The sequence below is a fragment of the Lactuca saligna genome, chromosome 3 (assembly GCF_052625555.1).
Source record: "Lactuca saligna cultivar CGN05327 chromosome 3, ASM5262555v1, whole genome shotgun sequence".
Classification (NCBI taxonomy): Eukaryota; Viridiplantae; Streptophyta; class Magnoliopsida; order Asterales; family Asteraceae; genus Lactuca; species Lactuca saligna.
The window spans coordinates 176,238,745-176,245,095 of NC_136419.1; the positions used below are offsets into that span (position 1 = coordinate 176,238,745).

At 31.5% G+C, this 6,351-nt stretch overlaps 1 long non-coding RNA gene across 1 annotated transcript; it reads left to right on the forward strand.

Moving 5' to 3' along the window:
* The first annotated feature begins 1,359 nt into the window (after positions 1-1,359).
* On the forward strand, positions 1,360-3,264 carry LOC145037516 (uncharacterized). The gene is made up of 2 exons (XR_013678886.1): positions 1,360-1,732; positions 2,369-3,264. It is a non-coding gene; the product is annotated as an uncharacterized LOC145037516 (long non-coding RNA).
* The last annotated feature ends 3,087 nt before the right edge of the window (positions 3,265-6,351 follow it).

Sequence of the window (6,351 nt, forward strand, 5' to 3'; positions counted from 1 at the left end):
TGTTGCGCGTTTGGTCCCCGTCTCACCTAAAAATACTATTGTGCCCTTATTAATTTATTTTTTAATTATTTTTCTTATCTATGTATTTACTTTTTACATATTTAAAAAAATTAATAGACCACACATATTTGTATCTCCTCGGATGATCCTTACTGTTTATTTTTAATTATTTTTTTTTTAACTCGGATAATCCCTACTGTTTATTTTTGTTACGCGTTTGGTGTCTGTCTTATCTAAAAATACTATTTTTCCCTTATTAATTTTTTTAATTAATTTTCTTATTTATGTATTTATTTTTTATAAAAAAATTAATATACCCCATATATATGTATCTCATCACCGTAAACCTGAAACCACATTTGAAACATTTAATTTGAGTCTTACCATTCACCATCTCATCTCTGATCATCCCCATCTTCTATTTCTTTTCCATCTTTAGTAACATCAACGTCTTCACCGTCCTTTTTTTGGTACTTCAACTCTGGCGAACCAACACCATAACCTACTGTCTCTTCATCTTTAGTGAGTTGTGGTGTTGATTCGACGGAGTTGAAGGATCGAAAAAAGAAGTGATGATGAAGACGTCGATATCACTAAAGATGAAAAATAAATAGAAGTTGAGAATGATGAAAGATGAGATGGTGAGGATATATAGATATATGGGGTCTACTAATTTTTCTTAAACATATAAAGCATAAGTACATAAACAAGTCAATTAATTAAAAAAAATTAATAAGAACACAATAGTCTTTTTAGATAAGACATAGACCAAGTTCGTAACAAAATTAAATAGTAGGGACCATCCGAGTTAAAAAATTAAATTAATTAAAAAATAAATAGTAGGGATCATTCGAGGAGATACAAATATGTGTGGTCTATTAATTTTTTTAAATATGTAAAAAATAAATACATAGATAAGAAAATTAATTAAAAAAAATTAATAATGGCACAATAGTATTTTTAGGTAAGACGGGGACCAAATACGCAACAAAAATAAACAGTATGAACTATTTAAGTTAAAAAAAATAAGTTAGCGACCAAAACCACAAATTCCCCCAAACCACAGGGACCATTCATGTAATTTAATTTTTACTTTTCGTTATGTTCATATTTGGGTAATTATTTTTTTTGTACGTATCTAGGTAACAAACTTGTTGAAAACGTTCACATCTAGGATTTAACCTGCTATAGCAGATCATAATGGTCATATGTGAACACTTCTAAAAAATTCGTAAAAAAAAAGATAGTTACCCAGATACGAACATACCGAAAAATTAATTACCTTTCCTTCCAAAGTCATATTCCCAAAAAACTTTTACATGTTCCACCCACTTAGCACTTATGTTTAAAAAGCCCAAAGACACCCTAATAGTTCGAGCACGACTTCGCACTTTTAGGGATAACGATAATATCGAAAGAGGTCAAGAACTGACGCCGGAAATCGAGAGAGCAATCACACAATCTAGGGCTTCCATAATTGTATTGTCGGAGAGAGATATGCGAATTCCAGATGTTGCCTTGACGAGCTTCTGCCGATCCTTGAGCAAAGGTTGAGCTTTAATCATTTCGTTTTACCGATTTTTTACCATGTCAATCCCTCAGATGTCAGGAACCACAGACGAAATTTTGAGATAGAAGTTGACAAAGGGTCACAACGGACAGAGTATAAAGTCAATCGATGGAAGGGAGCCCTTACAGAAGTTGCTGATTTGATCGGAATGATTGCTTCTGGGTATTCTTTCTCTATTCATGCTTAAAGTTTAATCCTTTAAAAATAACGCAACCAGGATCCAATACTGATTTGTTTAATTGTTGTGGACCTTAATTTGATAAGGAATCGTAATTTGTTCCTAACTAATGATCAGATTCAGGTATGCAAGCATCATGTCTCTTCTTTTGCTTATATTGCTTTGAATGTATGCAAACTGCAAAGAGCAGAACCAAGTAATTACATGCTTACATGTGTGTTTTTGTGTTTGTGTTGGAGAAATTACATTGAAGACAAGATAGAACAGGAGAGTTTCTTGTGTAACAAAACAGAAGTTTTGTTAATTACTTGTAACAACAACATTTTACATCATATTACATACACATGTAGCCTATGAAGCCATCACAACCAATAACTAATGTGCCTCTTAAGAAGACACCCCTTCACAAATTGTTGCAACCTTTCATTTGTGGGTAATAATTTAACTGCTGCCTAACTATAATTGCCAAATTAACCGTAATAAATTCGAAGTAAACCTTAGTCTAGATTAACTTTCAACAGTTTGTATGATTGAAATTTTCATTTGATCGGAGAAATATATTTTCTGTCACTTATGCCATTCTCACCCTTGTGCTTATTTTCTTTATTCTTTTCACACAGGTCTGAAGACTCTGAAGTAGACTTTATTGCAAAAATTGCTGATATAGTTAATTATAAACTAGATATGAAACTAGCTACTCCAGCTAATCTAATAGGAATGGATTCTTGAGCTAGATTTATCAACTCTTTGTTGGAAAACGAGCAATCTGGGGATAATGCTCTAGCAATTTGTGGCATGGGTGGTATTGGAAAGACACTGGCCCAATTCATTTACAACTCAAACAAGTAAAAATTTGGAAGTAGCAGTTACCTTGAAGAGATTGGAAAGCATTATAAACAATCAGATGGTTTGCTTGGGCTACAGAAACAACTTCTTAGAGACATTCTACGGGGAAAGAATGTGAGTATATTTAGTGTATCTGAAGGTACAAGGAGTGTTGAGGAGGCATTACAAGTGAAAAATGTGTTTATTGTTCTTGATGACATTGATGAACATGCTTAATTAAGCGCTTTACTTGGAACAATCGCTTTTCATGCACAAACCAAGATCATAATAACAACTAGGCATTTAGATATATGTTCATGGGTTAGGTCCATATCTTGGAGTTGTAGGATGCATGAACTTGAATTGCTGAATGTTCATGAATCATTAGAGCTTTTAAGTCGCCAATGCATTTGGATTCAAGACGCCTATGGAAGATTTCAAGGAGCTTGCAGTTCTATTAGCATAGTATTGTGGTGGAAGCCCACTAGCTCTTAAAGGGTGGAAGCCCACTAGCTCTTAAAGTACTAGGTTATTCTCTATTTGTTGATGTGTTAGGAAAAAATAGCATGATAGAAGTTTGGAGAAGTTCATTGAATTTGTTGAAAGGAGATTCTGATTGTAAAATTCAAGGTATACTACAAAAGAGATTTGACTCATTACCACATGCCTCTAACAAAGAGTTGTTTTTGTATATTGCTTTTTTCTTTGTTGGTGAATATGATGATTATGTGGTAAAGATATTGGAGCATGAGTGGCATGCAAAGGCTGGAATTAAGATCCTCATTAATAAATGCCTGATTGGTTAAATATGTTAGTTGGTGATACGAATCCCCATAAAGGTAACTTCGTCTTTGAGCTGATCATGCTTTTCGTCATCATTAAAAAGCTGCAAATTAATAATAATATCACACTTGTGGATGGAGAAAATCTCATCAGACAAACTACAAAGCATCGTATATGGACCAGTTAACTTACAAAGGCGACACATCATATTTGGAGCGCTTAGCTTACACAAGCTTCGATTCAATCTAAGCATGTACATTTAATAATTTTTTTTTGGATGAAATACCAATATTATTTTTGCAAATCATAAATCAATTTGTTCCTTAAATCCCTTAACCCAACCCAATATAAGCTTTGTTTATTATTAGCATAAATTACACGTGGACCATTTCATAATTTGTAATTGCCCCTATTAGCTAGTTTTTTCTTCATAACTAGTGTGGATGATCCGAGGGTTGCAATGGGTTTATTAATTTTATATTTTCGATACCATTTGTAAGTTCCGCTATTACACCGATTGAGAGCATTAGTGTATGTTGTCAGACACAATGATCATTTCCATAATCTCATTGACGAATTCTGTAATTTCCTTGTTAGATAAGGATTATTTCTATAACTTTGTCTTACACAAGGACCATTACTATAATTTTTGTTTTAAACAAGGACCATTATGTAATTTCACTAACCTTGTGTTTTTGATTTATTCACTTAAACCTGGTTGATGAGGGACAGCTACACATTATGTATATAACTGGTTAATATTTATAGAAAAAAACAATCCTAACGTGTTATTTAAGGATTTTTGTGAGGTTAAACAATGATAGTCTACAACCTCAACCTTCAATTGATTAAATTAAAAGAATTTCATGGACAAAAACAACCAAAGCTCCAGCGATCGGAGCCCAACGGTTTAGGAGTGGAAGCTACATAGGGGTCCATGATTCAAATCTTGACATATCAAAAATATTCCTAAGGTTGCCCAATTGATCTACATGGAAGATAACAAGAGAAGACTCAAAAGATTCCTGGGTGAAGTTATTTATTTAGATGTGCATGAGGGAGGGATGTAATCATTGAGAGTTGTGAGTTGAGTTATTTATTTAGCTTTAGGTTTTTACCACAAATCTTTGGTGTATATAACATTTTTCGTCCTTAAATTCAAAACTTTTATATTTTTGTGTTTTGATTGATTTTTTTTACCTTTTGGTGAGTTTGACACTTTTAGTCCTTACAGGAAAAAGTTTTACATTTTTGATGTTTTTGCCACAAATCTTTTATGAATTTGATATTTTTCGTTCTTGTACTAAAAACTTTTCCATTTTGACATAAAAAAGAAAAAGAAACCTCCTTTTGAATTTTGTTACCATATTTTCCCAACTTTGGTAACTTCAACATTATTGTCACAACATTTTTGAATTTTCTCCAGCAGTGTCCATTCTTTTGGTTGTACACTTTTAATATTATTGTCACAATATTTGTGAATTTTCTCCAGCAGTGTCCATTCTTTTGGTTGTACACTTTTGACATCTAGTTTTAAGGACTATCGACTTTCTCCTCTATTTGTGGTGATTTACAATTTCAGCACATATCTTTTAAATTTTGCCGATTTTCCCGTAATACCTCAAAAGCAGCGTAGCCGCGACCTGTTTACTAGTTATTATTATTATTATTGTTATGCATGACAAATCAAACATTCAAAGTCTTAGCAAGTGGTACTATATCCAAACCATATTGAACGGTTCATGATTTGACATTCTATGTAATTCAATCGATTTTTAGTAAGATCTCATGGAATCAATGTTATTATATCTGTGTTACTATATTTGATATGTTAAGTCCCAAATGCTAATTTGTAATTGATATAGCTCAAATTTTGATCCAATTCATTTGTTAAGTCCATGGCCCAATCATTAGATACAATACTATTTACCGTCCAGTTTCAAGACGTACACCAATTAGATCCATTATGGCATTATCTGATTGTTCTCGTTTTGTACGACATATTGATTCACATCTTTTGTTTCACTTTCTTTTCTCGATTTACACTCTTAATCGAATATTCAAACTCATTCTTGATCTTCTTCTGCTGACAATTGAACATTATGTTTGTTCTGGAAAATTATTTGGATATTAATAATCAATCGATTGAAGAAGAATACTACGTTCGAGTTATTGAGGAGATCGATAATGATGTTTTGGATAATAATTGATTTCGATATGAAAAAGCTTATGGGTGTGGAACGATTTGCTATTTGTGGATGAGTTTTGCAAATTAGTTGAGCTCATTCACAATTTTGGCAAATATTTTGGGTATGACGATGATATTGATGAGTTGGGTTGTATTTGATGATTCTGGACGAATTGATGCTGTTAGACTCTAATCTTGGCTTTATCTCAAAATTACTCATTTATGTGGTTTGTAAGATATGTTGTTGAAAGAACCCTCAAGAACACAATAATTTTTTTTTGTCAAGTGTTTGATCTGAAACATCGACTGGATTATGGGATGGATTTGTTTATAGAAGTTTGGTGATATTATGTTTGTTGATTGAAATTTCGGATGGTTAGGTGTGTTTTGAAGAAGTATTGTTCCGATGGGTCAAAAGAAGAATGTCAAAAGTGGTTCAAAATGATCAAAATTGGTTTACTGATTGTGTTGATTTTCTTAGTAATCTATATTTGGTTATTTTGAGTTTACTAATTGTGAAACGCATGTATTAGATGAGTTAATTTGAAAAAAATAAAAAACTAAGTATATATGTCAAAATATTTAATAACTTTGAATTTATAAAAAAATAAGAAAAATAATAAATTATTATAATGAAAATGTTTTTTATCTTTTAAATTTAAACAAATAATTTAAATAAATAAAGAAACTAATGAGCTTTAATTTTGGAAAATTTGAAATTAAAAAGTAAGTTTATTAATAAAATTGATATCAATTTATTACTATATTTATTGCAATTATTACATTAAATATTATATGAAAAAAATA